General features: G+C 36.8%; 1 long non-coding RNA gene across 1 annotated transcript; it reads left to right on the top strand.

Moving 5' to 3' along the window:
• The first annotated feature begins 1,219 nt into the window (after positions 1-1,219).
• On the top strand, positions 1,220-17,306 carry LOC120307461. The gene is made up of 3 exons (XR_005556549.1): positions 1,220-1,288; positions 11,076-11,211; positions 16,906-17,306. It is a non-coding gene; the product is annotated as an uncharacterized LOC120307461 (long non-coding RNA).
• The last annotated feature ends 1,301 nt before the right edge of the window (positions 17,307-18,607 follow it).

Here is an 18,607-nt window from a genome sequence, read left to right as displayed (position 1 = left end):
ATATCACAAATCCACTGGCTAGACCAGGGGTAGGCAACTTGGGCTCTTTTATGACTCGTGGACTTCAACTACCAGAATTCCTGAGCCAGCCATGCTGAGCCATGCTGGCTCCAGGAATTCTGGGAGTTGAAGTCCACAAGTCATAAAAGAGCCAAGGTTGCCTACCCCTGGGCTAGACCAATGTTCATGGCTAGACTAGAGTCCCCATTGTAAGAGGGAAATCAATACCTAATTTTGAACTGTACTTTTAGTACAAACTTTACGTATTTTATTATGGAGGTGAGGGAAGGGATATAGAATTACAAATATAATTATTTTATTTACCCATGCTACTAAACATAGAAATTCAGGGAATAAGTATTTATTTAATGGACTGGTCTCAAGATTCTTTTTTTAATTATTTAGTGGTCAATTTTTGCTAAAGGAAAGAAACATTGGATTAAACACTGAGCACAAGGTATAACACATAATGTCAACTGCCACTTTATGCTTGCTTGTGCTTCACTGCTATGTGGTGACAGACTGCCAACAACTGTGGGAAGGGAGAATAAAAAGGGGAAGGCTTGGGGAAAACAAAAGTAAATGCTGTGTCTCCTTGAGACGCTGCCTCAAGGTCACTGGAAGAACCAAACCATGCTTAGACTGTTATGAAAACATCTTGCCTGAACCTGATCATTTACAATGGGGTAGGCAATGAGAGATAGTTAAGGGAGGGGAAAGTAGAACTTAGTGAATTTGGCACACAATTCTCAGTTTTGGCTTTGCAATCGCTTCACCGCTAATAAACTGTCCCTTTCTCAACAAATGGAGCCCAGGATCATTTCTGTTTAGAAGTTTAAATTGTTTAAGATTTGATACATAAATTAATTAAAGTTCCCCCCCCCAAATATTCACTTTCAGAAGGAAGTAAAAATAGGATATCCTCCAGTAAAAATCAAAGTACATCAGTATGAAATAACTCTGCTCTTAGAGTACTCTTCTGTTTCAAAGGCTGCTTCCTTTGTTTATTATTCCATTTGCAAATAGAATGCACTGTCACAGAACTAAGCAAGCATTCAGATGAAAATTAGCAGCTTTCAGACTGTCAGCCAACACTACTCACTTCAGTACTTTTTAAACGGTTCTCTAAAGCAACATTTTGTAAAGTGCATATATATGCATGCATAAATATACACTTCCTGTTCCTCATTTTTTTTCTTTCTCTCCTTTTCTCTCCTCCCGCAATATTTGCTGTTCTTGAAATGTTTGCTGCATGTAATTGAAGCTTAAGTCCAGCAAAGAACATATGGTGAGCATTGATTGTTTCCTTTTGATGTTTTTTTTTAATTTGCTATGTCTATCAATGACTTTCACAGATCATTAACCTTACTGTTGTTTATCCAAATTCTTTCTGAGTTAGCAATCATTTTCAAACATTTCTCCAGTCAATCAAATTCACATTAATAGCTGGCTTGTCCCTGGTGCAGTTTTATTGTTGTCATATCCTGGCACACTTTATAAGCTATTTGTGTGAGGATGGAACATACTGTATACATTTTGAATACATTTGAAAGTTGTTTTCCTTTCCTTTCCCTCTTCTCTTCTCTTCTCTCCTCTCCTCTCCTCTCCTCTCCTCTCCTCTCCTCTCCTCACCTCACCTAACCTCACCTCACCTCTCCTCCCTTCCCCTCTCCTTTTCTCCCCTCTTTCTATGATAAAGAAATAAGGAAAATGAATAGACACATTGTTCATATTCAAGATGAAAAAAAAATAACCTTCTGCTTATAGCTTTACAGGCCATGTTGTTGGTTGTTTCAGATGAAGGGGTTGTGACTAATGATCCTCTTTTATAGTTTGTCAGTTCATGGTGAAGAACTCTGTTTACCTACACAGGGTACAGGTAGTACATCCTACTTCAAGGGGAAAAAAAGCAGTGAATTTTGGCCTGCTCCTTAGTCACAATTTATGCTGGGCAAATTAGATAAGTCTTCAGCTTCTCCACACTAATTTTTATAGGAGAGTTGTGATTGACTGCCATGATAGCTAGTTAAACTATTTAATTATAATGGTACATTGTCTAAAACAGGGGTCCCCAACCCCCGGTCTGTAGACTGATACTGGGCCATGGCATACCAGCAACCGGTCCTCACAAATGAGCAAAACCCCATCCACAGGAAGCAGGCAGCACACAAAATCATGCCCCCTCCAGTCCGTGGAAAAATCTCTCTCCACTAGTCCCTGATGCCCAAAAGATTGGGGACCTCTGGTCTAAAAGTACATTAATACAACAGCAGCAGAATGATTTGAAGGAAGGTCGCAGTATAATACTACAGAACTTTAAGACAGGATATAGAGAATTTTTACTGGAAACAATGTGACTAACATCTATGTGTGCTTAATAATAGTCATTTAATTCGTAACATAATTCAATGAATAATAAGGCAGTTGGTTGCAGCTGACATGTGGAAGCCATTATTCTTAGTATAAAATGATAGCACACATTCTGGTAAAAATGGTGATTTCTTTAAGCAAGGGAAGTTCTTTGGGTTTGGACACTATATTATTTATGAAAGAGTCTTTTAAGACTTTGTTAAGAAATGTTGGTTCTTAAACATTGGATTTTGAATATTTTTTGTATGTTGGCATAGCTTTTAATTATTATACTTAATTTTATTTTATCTGTGGTTCAGCATTTTCATAGAGGGCATATGGTCCTGAAATGCATCATTTTAAAAGATTATAAATCTTATCAATCTCTGTAGAAATTTATAATTGTCTGAGTTTTCATGATTTTCATCACAATTAATTAATAAACCTCCAGACTTCACAGTTTCTTAAAGTTATTTTTAATAGCACTTGAGAATAATTGTAAGATACTCTGGTGTCCCATAACTTGTATCTACTGAATATTACATATCTTATTATTCTGGAATACATTAATATGGACATACAATTTGAGATTATGAAGAAGACTTCTATTAGTGATGCTATTTACTCCGATAGTATTGTTGTTGTTGTTAATTGCGAAGTCATGTCCGACCCATTGCAACCCCATGGACAACATTCCTCCAGGTCTTCCTGTCCTCTACCATCTTCTGGAGTCCATTTAAGTTCACACCTACTGCTTCAATGACTCCATCCAGCCACCTCCGATAGTATACTAGAAGTAATTAGTGGACTTATGGACAGACATATTCTATTATATTCTTCAGAGCCTTGCTACTGGGTGGTAGAGGAAACATAGTTTTAGATTATTTAACTCTCTAGTTTAGGAAGCATAATTTCCCTCATGGGGCACAATCAAATTCATCTGAAGATATTCTCTGTTCATTTATGGAATAGACCCCTTACATCCTAGGCATAAACTGTTTCAACTCCTCCCCTCAGGAAGCCATGATAGGGCATTGCATGCCAAAACAACTAGACACAAAGATAGTTTCTTCCCCCATCCCATCACTCTGCTAAACACCTAACTCCCACAATACTGTCTTATGACTAAAGATATTTACCCATGTAATAGGCTGTATTGCTATTATCCTTGTCGTCTTCTCGTCTTTCTCATCTTCTCATTTTTCTCAACCTTACCTTTCCTATTACCTTCTCCTATTGGTATGTTATGATTTATCAATTGTTTGATCTTATGAGTTATTATTATATTATTGTATGTACACTGAGAGCTTATGCATTGGAGATAAATTTCTTGTGTGTCCAATCAATCACACTTGGCTAATAAATTCTATTTTATTGTATTCTATTAAAGACCAACAGCTTAAAAACACACTACAAAAAAACCTAAAGCCTGAATTGTGGACAGATTTTATCATGTTTCTTTGAGAGTCTTCGTACGTTGCCCCTAGTTTCTCATGTCTTTTTTGTATTAAGTTGTTACTGCTTGCCTTGGAGTCCTGTCAGAAAAACAGGAAAAATATTAATAATAAACAGCATAGCAAGTCAAAGAACAATTTTCCTGAGGGGGATGAAATCCTTTCCTTTGCAGTTCTCTATTGCTGGCATGTGTATTTCCTTGACCTACATTTTGTGAAGCTGCTGCATTCCTGCGTACATTTACCTGGATGAAGGGCCACGGTTTACAAGTGCAAACCAGGGTTATCTGATAGCCCTTCCATTCCTGTGCACACACACCTCTCCGAACACTTTTGTTGAGCTCAGTTTTCACCTTTAATTTGTTTTGCTAACTTAACTAGAAATTCTTTCAATATAGTTTGGAAGAAAAACAGCTAGGAAGCTTAGGAAGCTTCTAAAAAGAAAAAGAGAGAGAAAAATGTTCTTCCAAAACCTAAAATTTCTCTGTATTTTGAAGACCCTATCTACATGTCTGTCTGTCTGTCTGTCTGTCTATCTCTCTCTCTCTCTCTCTCTCTCTCTCTCTCTCTTACACACACACACACAAACACACTCCAAAATCTCCCAATCCCAAACTTCCAACAATTTAAAGGATTTCCCTTTTTTACCAGAAAATTTGCTTCAATTTATATTAACTACGATGGAATCCAATTTTCAGATGCAGCTAACCATCATTCATCGCTTTTTTGCTATCCTTCCAGCAATATCTGGATATAGTTCACTGCCTGCTTAAAAAGACCAAGCATGATATTTGATCCTGTCTCAGAGAGATCATATGGCTTAATATTCAGATAATTTCAGATTTAGTGGATTTAAATAATAAATCTACCTTGTACTTTATATTAAATGTTTTAAGAACTGGACTGGAATAGAATAGAATAGAATAGAATAGAATAGAATAGAATAGAATAGAATAGAATAGAATAGAATAGAATAGAATAGAACTTGGAGGTCTTCTAGTCCAGCCTCCTGCTCAAGCCGGAGAACCTATACCATCTCAGACAAGTGACTGTCTCGCCTCTTCTTAAAAATATGAACTCTGGGTAAGGGAAAATAAAGCCCAGTAGAGCAGAGCAGAGTAGAATAGAGTAGAGTAGAGTAGAGTAGAACTGGAAGGGACCTTGTAGGTCTTCTAGTCCAGCCTCCTGCTCAAGCCAGAGAACCTATACCATCTCAGACAAGTGATTGTCTAGCCTCTTCTTAAAAATCTCCAGTGATGGAGCACCCACGATTTCTGGGGGCAAGCTGTTCCACTGGTTAATTGTCCTCACTGTCAGGAAGTTTCTCCTTAATTCCAGGTTGCTTCTCTCTTTGATAAATTTCCAACCATTGTTTCTTGTCCTACCCTTTGGTGCTTTGATGAATAATTTGACCCTCTCTTCTTTGTGGCAGCCCCTCAAATACTGGAATACTGCTATCATGTCTCCCCTATTTCTTCTTTTCTTTAGACTAGCCAAACCCAAATCTCGCAGCCGTTCTTCATATGTATACTGTATGGTTGGTGTGGTTCGTGATATTAAGGAAACATTAGAAAATTAAAGCAACTACTATTTCTGTCATTAAAAATTGCATTTTTTTAAATGTCACAAGATAGGCTTAAAGTAGTGAAATTGCAAATTAATGCAAAGTCATGGAAAGAATAGCTAGAAAAATGTACGGGCAACTTGACATAAAGCCATAACTGAATATATCAATATGGAGATGATCAAGTATGAAAATTTCACATCAGGGCAAGTTGCTTTCACAATATACAGGTAGTCCTCAACTTATAACTATCCACTTAATGACTGTTTGAAGTTACAACTGTTTTCACATTTTTGACCATTGTGGCATCCCATGGTCACATGATCAAAATTTGGATGCTTCGAAAGTGGCTTGTATTTATTCAGAGTCACGTGATCACCTTTTGCAACCCTCTGACAAACAATGTCAATGGGGAAGCCAGATTCACTTAGCAATTGTGTTACTAACTTAATAAGTGCAATGATTCACTTAATAACTGTGGAAAGAAAGGTCATAAAATGGGACAAGACTCACTTAACAACTGTCTTGCTTAGCAATGGAAATTTGGGGGCTCAATTATGGTCATAAGTTGAGGACTACCTGCAGTTCAGGCAAGACTCATTGTCATGACTTTAAGATATTCTGCTTCTGAGCCTTGATACAAAAACTTGTTGATCAGTACAACAAAAGCCTTTGGGACTCTTTAAATCCTTGGAGGCTGCTGTTTCTGTGATGTCCTGGTTGCCATGAGTATATGCAAGCAAATGCAGATTAAACATCACAGAACAGGCTTCAAAATTAATGATGCAGGAGAGAGGAGACAAGACTATGTGTCCTTTAGAAATTAATTAAAATGCATCACTCTGCCCTTTCATGCTATAAGGATATTTTGGTCTTTTGTTTTTGTTTAAATCATAATATATGCATTCAAGTCTCTGGTGACCAGTTGGGAAAATTGTACACTTGTTTGTTTTTCAATTTGCTATGCCGTTGTGCATTTAGGTGGAAAAAATGTCCTTAACTGCTCACAGCTGTACTTAGCAAATGTTTAGTATATGTTGCTGTACATTACTTTATCCTTCCTTTCTACAAAGTTTGAATAGAATAGAATAGAATAAAATAGAATAGAATAGAATAGAGCTGGAAGGGACCTTGGACCCTTCTAGTCCAGCCCCCTGCTCAAGCAGGAGAACCTATGCTATCTCAGACAAGTGACTGTCTAGCTTCTTCTTAAAAACCTCCAGTGACGGAGTGCCTACAATTTCTGGAGACAAGCTGTTGCACTGGTTAATTGTCCTCAGTGTCAGGAAGTTTCTCCTTAATTCCAGGTTGCTTCTCTCTTTGATCAGTTTCCAACCATTGTTTCTTGTCCTGTCCTCTGGTGCTTTGGAGAATAATTTACCCCCTCTTCTTTGTGGCAGCTCCTCAAATACTGGAATACTGCTATCATGTCTCCCCTATTTCTTCTTTTCTTTAGACTAGCCAAACCCAAATCCTGCAGCCATTCTTCATATGTTTTATTCTCCACGCTTTTGATCATCTTAGTTGCTGTTCTCTAGTTTTTTTTTTTTTCCAAATTCTCGACATCTTTTTTGTGATATGGTGACCAAAATTGGCTGCAGTATTCCAGGTTGGTCTTACTAGGGTTTTATAAAGCAGTACTAATACTTTGCATGATCTTGATTCTGTGGCTAAACCCATGGAATCTAAACTTTCTTTCTTCCTTTGAAGAGCTATAGCTATAAAGAGATGTTACTCTACAATGTGAAGGATCAAGGTATTTATATTTGGGTGAAGGGATAAAGATGGGGACTCTAGCTAAATCAGACCCACTCTCATTATTTCCAGGTCTCCAGGATTGAATCTGGCATTCAGTAAGAATTTGGGTTAAAATTGAACTTCACTGTACTAGAATAGTGTAGAATTGTTACTAACAATGAAGTCGAAGAGGTGTTTCTCTACTTGAAATAGGAAATCAAATTAAAATGTTCCTGACAGTTATTAAGCCACCTCTTGAAGATATTCAACAATGAGAAGTTTGCTAATTCTTTCAATTGATACGAAAGTCAAACTGCTCTGAACTGCAATCTGCCTTCCTATAGCTTAAAGCAAGCTATTGTCCCATGATTTCCTCCAATTTGGGACAAATTGTTTGACTGGGCCTCTTTTGTGCAAAGACTTTTCTTTATGGTATATAAGTCTCATAAATAAATAAATAAATGGTCTATGGAGTCCCACCAAAGCAAAATCTCAGTAGGCAATTGTCTCCAGCTGCTTCCAAGTGTATACAAGCAACACTTCCATTTGGGGACAGGCAATTAAGTAGTTACACATGCATATGTTCATGGAGACAAAATAAAAAGGTTTCAGAGCATCTGGTCTGGACTTCTTGAAGAAATGTCTGTTTTGAAGCATTTAAGGCATGGCAGCCTCAATCATATTAGATGTTTAATAAATCATCCTTTGGGGCATTTTGCATAGCCTGAGTGAACATATCATTTCTCTATGTTTCACATTTTAAAATGGTAAGCAACCACAGGAGACTGGAAACCACTTTGAATCTTCAAGATACCTGCCCCCCATACATACACACACACACACACACACACCAATAATATCTATATAATATCTAAAAGTTAAATATATCAGGAAATTGAATATATGATATCCTAGTAACAGAAAATATACTTCTCTTCATGGAAGGGACTAAAATCAATCAGGAATTGTATTTTAGAATTGGAGGGTTTTGTTGAGGTTGTTTTTTTTTTCAAATTAAAACAATTTAGATTTTGTTTTGTGTTTTTTTGTGATTTTTGTGATTTTTTTTACAAAATCTAAATTGTTTTAATTTGTACATGGTTTCAGTCAATCAGATTCTTAGTGATTCACAAAAACTAAAACATAATAGAGTTAAAGCATTTAGAGCCAAAGCTGAATAAATTAAATGAGTTCCCTTGCTACATTAGAAATTCTTTTAAAATATAACCCATCCTCCTTACAAAGACTTTACAAGTTTCGGGAACTAATTGCCATTTCCTTATTTTCACAATGCAGTAGGTTTTCAGCCATGGATATATTGGATTCAGGCTTTTAGCCTTGCAGTGAAATGTTGTATTAGAGTTGCTGCCAAATTTATCCTCAAGCAAACCATATAATTCAGAATAAATGCTATAGTTCCAGCACACTAGAATCTAGTTTTGTTGTGATTATTCTGTTCTAAGTTCTGTCACACTTCCATCAGTTCTTTAATCATGCATATATAAACAACAAAATTATTACTTTGTTTGAGTAGAATATTTTTGTCCTGCAAAATAACTTTGGATTAGATTGATGATGTGTATTAAAATCAGAAATAAACAATTGAGTACGGTACTTGTATGTTATAAAAAGCACAATGCTTACATATTTATTCAGCCTGATATCACATCATTCAATGAGTGCTCTGCAGCAACCCACAACATGATTTTATATATCTGAACAATTTAAAGCAGCCAGAATGGGGGCCCCAAAGCAGAAGAAATGATTATCATTTAATATGAAGAGTAGCTCATAAAGTGACAATTGTTCCCGCTCACCAGGATTATTCTGAAGTGTCATATGCTGTCATGTGCACTCTGTATGGGATTTCATCAACGTATTACAAGAAAAGGCAACTGTGGTCTTCTGGATTTCACAGATGAACGTCAGCTATTTGTCATGGCCTAAAACAGCTAACTGAGATTGCTTATAGTAATGTTTCTGAATATATCACTTGCTTGCTTTTAGGAGAATGTGATAAGATCAAGTTGACTGAATAGAGATCTATGTAACTATTGGGAGAGAGAGGTGAAAAGCTTTGCATAAGCAGCATATATTGATATATTTGTAGGTTAAGAGGATTTTTTTAAGCATTCAGAAAGGGTGAAAGACAACGAAAAAAACTGTAATCAATGCAATTGATATGGCAGAGACTTGAAGACATATAATATTCATGTATCAAAATAGAGGAAGAACGTTCCAAACCATATCTTCACAAATTTGGAAAGCAACTCTCCAAATTTTAGTAAAGTCATTGCTATTGATTTCATTGGTAAATGATGGTGATCAGAATTTCCATGATAATTTTTATTTTTTGTTTGCTACCATAAAAGTTTGCCCCAATGGTAGCAATATCATGTCAAGAGTACTTTTAAAATGTGTACGTCAAGGTTGGATAGAAAGTAATTCATATCTGGACTGAAAAGTTTTCCCATTCTTGAATTTGGCCTTGGAAGAATTATCTGGATATACTCCCATAGCTGACTTTAAAAAAAAAAAAAAAAAAAGCAACCCTCTGTTTGCTTTGATATGTTCCAAATTAGTTTAGCATTCTGTTTAACTGAAGTGCTGTTCTTCTCTGGTGATTTCTCAACCAATTTCCTATTTTACAAAAACAGATGGCCAACTCATGGCTTTTACCGCCAATGCAAATCTGTGCTATACTTTGAAACATTGGCAGAATTCTCTGTGTTCCATTTTGGAATTCTTACATTCCATTTAATGGTGGCAGCTAGACTTTAGCTGTCCATTAAAAAATGGAAAACTTAGGCGAGAGAAACAGAAAAGCTTTAGAAATGCATTAACAGTACTTCAGGGAACCGAAATGGTTTAGATGATTGAGCAGATGCAAGCCAAGAGTAAAATATTTAGTGTGCTAAAAACCATTGAAAGGTAAACACTATCTTTGCTTAATTTTGGTTTTCTTCCAAAGTATCTCATATAGAGTTTTTGGGGGAGGCCGAAAATCTAGTCCTTTAAGGAATGTAACTGGAAATGTCTGACATAACCTGTAATACGCCAATTATTACAGTAGCAGCAAAATATAGAGTAGAAGCCTAGCATTAAGATATCCTAGTTAAAAGCTTTTTTTTTTCTCTCTTTGAGGCAGCTCATTATTCATTTGCTTGTCTGCTGTTTGCTGGTTCCAGTCTTAACCTGGAAAATCAATTTTAAAATGACAACTAACTCAGTAGGACATCTGGGTTGATGGTGAAATGTTGCACATCTCTTGATCCTGTGCACTGGCCCAGGTGCTCGTTGGCCCTTATGTCATTTCTGATGTAATCACTGCATTCAGCTATCAGCATGAACTCTCTGCACTTGGGATCCTCTGGCAGAGAGCCGGCTGATGTGAGACTGAGAGGCTAGGAATAGAAGGAATAGAAGGCAACTGGCTCAAGGGACTTGATGGATACCTTAGAATACCTAAATCTTAAAGCACAAGTATTTCCACATCAGGAAATATTGATTTCAACAACCTCCAGGTAACTTATTTCGTATACAATCTTTATTGTTTTTATTCAGCAAATGAAGCATTAGGGTGGAGAAGTAAAAAGAAGAAGAAAAAAAAAAACCCAGGTAGAACTGATAAAGTTTTAAAACTCAAACAAACAGCAATAAGGGGAAAAATACATATTGAATCCCAAATACATAAATAAGCATTTATTTATAAATACATAAATACAAATATATAAATATAAATACATAAATAAGTATTATTTACATAAATACACAAGTAAGCATTTAAATAAAAGCCACTTTGAATATTTCTATCCAGAAAAGGATTGCATGTTTAGATTCCTCTGAACCTTTGCATAATCTGTGAACTTTGTAAATGTCCCTTATTCAAGTCACTGAAAAAATGATTGAACAGCACAGGGTGCAGGGCAGAGCCTTGTGGCACTCAAAGTTTTTTTTTTTTTTTTCCCCAGGCTGGAGCCACTAATGAGTACTCTTTGGAATGACCATTCAGTCAACTTTGAGCTCATCTAACAGGAAATCCATATTTTACCATTTCATAAAGAACAATATTTTGAGGCACTCTATAAAGGCTTTGCTGAGATCCAGGTAGGCTATGTCTACATACAACATCCTTCTGTAAATTGTAAATGCCAAACCAAATCTAAGTTCTGTTGGGTCTTCCTTCTTCCCCTTTTTGAAGATAGCAGTGATATTTGTTCTTCTCTTGGCAGTACTGAAAGATGTTCTAAAAGATTACCAAGAGTAGTTCTTTAATATTCCACCAGCAGGTAATACTTTTATCTGAGAGATTTTTCATTTGGACTTTCAAACATTGTCATAAGATCTAAATGAAGTCTAGATTTGCTTATATGTTGAGGGATTGCACTTGAAAGATTGTTTGCCATAATTTTTGAATAGCTAAAAATTGACACTGAAAATGGTAGTAAATTCCTTCTTACTTATTTTACTGAGCCATATATATGATTAAGCATGACACATTTAAATACAATCTGTGTACAGTCTACATGTTGTTTTCTCTTGCTTTAGCTGAAACTGATTTTTGTATACAAATAAAGCTCAACTTAGCTTCCTCAGTAAGGGAAACTAGGAACTTTTTCCAGGTTGTTTCATGATCCTTGGATAATATCTGCACATTAGAGTATAACTATAGAGATTAAATATAGCTACATTTAGAATAGAATAGAATAGAATAGAATAGAATAGAATAGAATAGAATAGAATAGAATAGAATAGAATAGAATAGAGTTGGAAGGGACCTTGGAGGTTTTCTAGTCCAGCCCCCTACTCAAGCAGGAGAACCTATACCATCTCAGACAAATCGCTGTCCAGTCTCTTCTTAAAAACCTGTGTTGGAGCATTCACAACTTCTGGAGGGAGGTTGTTCCATTGGTTAATTGTTCTAACTATCAGAAAATTCTTCTTAGTTCTAGGTTGCTCCTCTCCTTGATTAGCTTCCATCAATTACCTCTTGTCCTGCTCTCACATGTCTTGGAGAATAGCCTAACTCCCTCTTCTTTGTGGCAACTCCTGAAATATTTGAACACTGCTAACATGTCACCCCTAGTCCTTCTTTTCATTAAACTAGACATATCCAATTCCAGCAATAGTTTTTTATTTGTTTTAGCTTCCAGTCCTCTAATCATCTTTGTTGCTCTTCTCTGCACTCTTTCTAAAGTCGCAACATCTTTTTACATCGTGGTGACCAAAACTGGATGCAATATTCCAAGTGTGGCCTTACGAAGGCATTATAAAGTGATATAAACACTTCATGTGATCTTGATTCTATCCCTCTGTTGATGCAGTCTAGAAGTGTGTTGGCTTTTTTGGCAGGTACAACACACTGCTGGCTCATATTTAAGTGATTGTCCACTAGGACTCCAAGATCCCTCTCACAGTTACTACTATTGAGTGAGGTACTGCCTATGCCAGGGGTAGGCAACCCAAAACACTCAAAGAGCCACTTGGACCCGTTTCCCACCAAAAACAAAACACTGGGAGCTGCAAAACCCTTTTGATATCTAAAATGAAGATAACACTGCATATATCCTTTTTTACCTTTATTATAGGTGTGTGTGTGTGTATGTGTGTGTGTTATATATATATATATATATACACACACACACACACACGCACACACACACACACACACAGAGAGAGAGAGAGAGAGAAGCAGGGAAGTGCAAGTGCCTCTCTCTGTCTCTGTCTCTCTCTGCAACGGCAGAGGAGGCTGGGAGCCACAGGGGAAGGCTCAAAAAGCCGCATGCGGCTCCGGAGCCGCAGGTTGCCGACCTGTGGCCTATGCTATACCTGTGCATTTGGTTTTTCTTACCTAAATGTAGAACCTTACTTTTTTCACCATTAAATTTCATTTTGTTAGCTAGCGCCCAATGTTCAAGTCTGTCAAAATCCTTCTGTATCTTAAGCTGTCTATTTAAGCCATCTAAGCAGTCATTGCAAGTGGTTCTTCTTAGATAAGATAGCCCTTGACACTTTCTTATATATTTAAAAGTGGCACTTTTTGTATCAGTTGCTCCATTTTCATTAAAGGGATAGTCCCTTCATCTTTAATTTATAGCAGCGGTTCTCAACGTTTGTGTGACGGCGACCCCCGTCACACAAACGTTATGCGCATGCGTGGCACGGCGGCGCCCCCATGCATGGTGCGCATGCGCGGCACTGCCCCCGGAGGGGAGAAAATGGCGGATCGCCGCCTTTGGTGACCCCCGGAAAACGGTCGATCGACCCCAAATGGGGTCGCGACCCATAGGTTGAGAACCGCTGGTTTATAGGCTTCATGTGAAAGTAAAGACTTAATGGATTTGTAACTATGTTTAAAGTACAGACTGCAAAGAATATATTATTCTTTATTTTACAAAATAATAATAATAATCAATTTAAGTCTAGCCTTTCTTGATTTTAAGCTGCACATATTTACTTTCATGAAAATTTAAATGGAGACCTAAGGGTGGGGTCAGAGAGAACATTTCAGAATCTTTTTGTTTCTTTCCATTAATGCATCACTGCCAAATTCTCTAGCATTTTTTTTTTAGTTTTTCATATGGCATTATGCTTATACTATTAGTTTCATTTGAATTAGTTTCTTTTCAATTCCATATTTAAATATGTCTTATTGGGAGTAGTTAACTTGAAATGACACACATATGTACAAATAAAACATTTTAAACTGAGTCATCCTAAATCTCCTTCCTTGCCTTAGAAATATAGTCTTTCTCAATCAAACGCTTTTGCCAACTTTTGACATCTTCTCTGTCAAGGTTTTAGAATGAGAGATGAATTAGAAGCACCTGAGACAGTTAAGCCAGCATAGGTAAAAGTCATTTTTATAACAACCACATTCCCTAACCAAGACAACTGTTATTTAATCTATTTTTGTGATTTGATCATTTTGTAATGACTGGATACATAATTATAATAACAAATCCATTTACCTTCTGTAAAACCTAATTTGTATGGTGCCCTCTTCTCCAGCATCTGAATAATTTATAACAGTAAAACTGTCATGGTTCCGATAGATGAGACCAGTAAAAGCAGAACATCAAGACAAGAGGTTTCCTTAAAGAATATGTTTATTGGCTACAAACTATCAGCACAGTCAAAAGTGAAACCAAGTCTGGAGTTCCCTCCAAAGTGTTACAATGTTACAAAGTTGAACTTCCCACCCCAGCACTACGTAACTAACTATGTTCCCCAATAGAATACTTTGGCAGGCTTTTTAACGGAAGGCTCAGCCAGCCAAAAGTCAGCTAGCAATGACCTTGGTTCCCACAGGACAAAATATTATTTAGTCTAAAATTAAAACCACCCATTCCCTCCTCCCAGTACTGTGGCAACCAAAAACGAAACAAAAATGGCTTCAGCTAAGATTGTTGCAGTGTTGACAAAAACATCATGACATATATAAATCTGTCAGTTCCTAAGTATGATGAAGCCAAAATACTAAAACACACAGTAGTCATTGTGAAGCAAACTCTCCCTTCTTATGCCTGTGTTGCAATGTGATAAGCAACAATGAAAGGGGGGAAGGCTTTGAGAAATCATCCATTTTGCCACTTTTCCCCTGTGGCAACCCAGCAGGACATTAGGCTATTATTCCAAAAAAGAGAGTTATAATATAATTACTTACAGCATGTTTACATACTAAATGCTGTGATTTCTTATTTGTCACCTTATCCCATTATTTTTCTAAACATTTATTCCTTTTGTGTCTTATTTTTTCTTAATTTCCTACAGTAAGAAATAATTTTAACCTTGAATTTCTGGAGACCCTGTCTCTGGATTTATCATTACTCTTAGCTCCAAAATCTTCCTCCTTGTTTTTAGCCCTCATTGATTATCTACCTCCTGTTAAGACAGTGGTTCTCAACCTTTTTAATGCCGCGACCCCAACAGGTCGTAAGTCGAGAACTACTCAACCGGTCATAAGTCGAGGACTACTCAACTGGTGCAGCACCGTTTGCAGAATGGGACTTTTGGTGGGCTCAGAAGGGCAGAGACAGCCTGGACAATTCCTATTGGCTTTTGAAAGCCAATAGAATTAGACTCTATTCAAGAGAGTCCATTCTATTGGCTTTCAAAAACCATAGAATAAAAGGGAGTAGCACAGCTAAGGAAAAGGGGGGAAAATGGTGGACTGCGTTGTTTGGCGACCCCTGCGAAATGGTCATTCGACCCCAAATGGGGTCCCAACCCACAGGTCGAGAACCACTGTGTTAAGACCTTCATTACTCTTTGATTGCTTTACTACTTACTTAATATAGTATTATATTACTTTCTCTCTTCTCTTTGTCCCCTGTTCTCTCTTTCCAAAAATCCAGTTGTTTGCCTCTCTCAGCTGGATCTGAGATTGGTTGCTCATAGGCTAACTGTTGCTCATCTCCACCATTGGTCACTTTCAGATGTTAGGTTTCTCCAAATGGCCTCTTTTTTGAGTGGGTATGAAATATCTCTTCTCTTGGTCCTCTTCTTATCTCCTGATTCCATAAATGTCATACAACTTTCTTTCTTTGGTCCTGGCAGCTATATTCACTCTTAACTCTTTATATAAAAAGTCTGGAGAAATGGGAAGATGTTTTGTCCCAGCTCACCTTTGCTTGGAACACTGAAGGCTTTCAGTTCGCTGAATTGCTGATGAATTGCTCCTGTTTTGCCCCCATACATTGCCTTCTCCAACAGCAATCTCTCTTTCTTGTCCTATTACTTTATCCTCTCCCTCCACAGAAATCTTCTGAGTTGTTTGAAGCTTATTGTCTGAGGGATTTGTATCTTTTTCCTTTCCCTTTTGCCTCTTTCCATCCTCATCAAGTCATTATAACACTCTCTCAAACAGTAGCCCCTTCTCTAGCTAACAGCTAGCTCCCATCTGTCCCCAGTCTAGGTCTATTAGCTGCACTTCATCACCTCTTATAGAAAGGAACATGTCTATGTACTACAGGACCTTCAGCTCTGATGGAAGGCACTCACAGGTGGTCAATGGCCTTGGTGAGAGGCTGTGAGAGATTGTGAGAAAGCTGGGAAGAGTCAGATGAATCTATTTCAGAAAAGGCAACTCAGCCCAGCTGCTAAGAGAGGTAGAAAATTTTGTTTCAAAGAGAATCTGCCAAAACAAATTCACTATAACTGAGACTAGGAAATCCTTTTAGAATTCTGGAAATTCTATATTTACCCCAGACTAATATTAAAGATCCTTATTGAATTCATATCATTTTTATTTTCTTAATCTTGCCAGTTACACGGGACTTCAAAAACAGTAGCTAGGCAAAGGCTGCCTTCTCATGTACCCCACTGCCCTCTGCCAGTGAGAACATCAGAATTCTAAAATCATAAAGTTTATCAAAATAAAATTGTAAAAACTAGAGAATGACCTTATTTTTTAAAAAAAAAACAAAAACAAAAACAAAACAGAACCACGAGGAACAATGTAGCAGCCAGGATTCTTATTGCCTCTCTTTAAAAGGCTTTTTTTTTTAAAAAAAAAAGGATTTTGTCTTTTTTTCTGAAATACATCTAAGGGGAAACAATTCCAATTTCAGTGGAAATAAAATTCAAAGGGGTCAGAGGTGGGAGAGAATCATAACATACCTTGCCATTCTGCTAAATTGGGCTCATCAGCAGTCAGTAACAGCTTTTTGGACCAATACAGTTCTTAATAGACCTCAGGTAAACTGAATTTTAGTAAAACAATCATGAATGACAATTTATTATGACATAATCATTATTTAAGACAGAATGAATAACATCAGTTGGAAAATTCTATTTCAGAAATGATCACATCTGGTGGATCAGCTACAGCTTGGCAAAGGCTTTTTAGGACATGTCTTTACCTGGAGCATCCACGGGTCCAGAAGAATTCCCAATATAAATTGCCCTCCAATCATACTTGATCCTGGAAACTGGATAGTCACTTCTATGTTGTTTTCTGGGTATCAATATGGAAGTGATTTGCCAAGGCCATTTGCCACTTTTTTAAGTTCTTACAGCTCTAATATTTCCTGAAAGTCTGATTTCCGAGTATTAACCAAGACGGACTCTATCATTTCTGAGATCAGACAAAAATCAGTAAGTCTATAGACATAATAATATTAGTGGAAGGGAAGGGAAAGAGAATATTACAAAAAGTGAAATATTTATTTTTTTGGATACCCAAGGATTCCAAATATAAGTTTGCCCTTGATCAATCCTTACCAACTTTAAGTATTTCAAGTAGAAGGTTTTTTTTTTTTTTCCTATGCTGGTGTGTACAAAACAAATGTGTATTCTAACTGAAAACCTTGCTAGTAATTGTCCATAAATGAGAGAAAAATAAAACCCTTTAGTCTACAGATTTGTACGTGTCTTCCAGTGAATAAAGCCTATTGAATAGAATGAGATTTATTTTACACCATTAGTGATTTGCTGGCTTTCATTTCTCTGATAAACAAGAAAAAGTCTTCTTATTTTGCTTCTGCTCCTAGGTGACTTCCTTATGCAGCTGTTAGACTGCTTTAGGACTTAAGGAAGTTTGTGTTGAACTCTGCAGGCTTCCTGGGGGAAAACTCATGTTTTTTTGTTCTTAGTAAGAACTGAGCAAAAGGAGAAATAAGCCTCAGAGAATGAATGTTCCTTGCTGAGACTTTTTTCTTTCTGAGGGTTTTGAGGAAAATGAAGAGGAGAAGGAGTTCTACTATGTTGTTAGTTGATTTAAGGCTTGTTACATAATTATTTTATCTTCCAATTCATATCATTTTTGAAAAAAACATATCAGGCATAAGCAACAGGATGCCTGCATATATCAATCTGTCTGTAGACATTTTACTACTAAGCACTACCCCTGACTAGCTAGACATTGTTATTTTGTAAATGATTTTTGTGATGATGCAAAACAAAAATATAATTCTTGTCTCCAAAAATACACCTGGGTTCACATAGCCTCAGGAATGTTCTTAGAAAATAAAAAGAATAGGTTATTATACATGAGTGGTCTAACAGTGAGTCTTCTTCAGGTAGTTCATCTGAATGAATTAGATAAATAAAACTCTTCAGAACTGTCATAATTCAGCAACAAAGAAATTGAAATTTGACATTTGTTGACTTTTAAAGATTACCAGTAGTCAGCTAGAGGGAGAAAACAATATATAACAAGCACCTTTTTTCAGATTTATTTTCTAAATCCCTATAAAACGTCAGGGAGGTGACAGAGAGCAACTCTCTTGGGCCTGGAAGTAACAAGGAAAATCCTTTCCATGTAACCCAAAAACACAGAGCATTATTTTTTTGCTGACAACAAAGTAGCAAAGTTGTGGAAGACAGCAGACAGCGCATGAATTTTGGTGACATTTATTACCCAAGTATAACCTGCTTTTCCTTTGGCCAATTCCACACATATTGTTTACCTGTTAATTCATCCTAAGGCTCCAAATACATATCATCAAATCAGACCTCACAGAGACAACATTTGTCTCTCTGGGACATCTGTGTCATCAGC

The sequence above is a fragment of the Crotalus tigris genome, unplaced genomic scaffold, assembly GCF_016545835.1.
Source record: "Crotalus tigris isolate CLP2741 ecotype Arizona unplaced genomic scaffold, ASM1654583v1 scf7180000017783.2778290, whole genome shotgun sequence".
Taxonomy (NCBI): domain Eukaryota; kingdom Metazoa; phylum Chordata; class Lepidosauria; order Squamata; family Viperidae; genus Crotalus; species Crotalus tigris.
The sequence above is the reverse complement of the archived record's forward strand: the minus strand, read 5'-3'. Positions and strand labels throughout refer to the sequence as shown.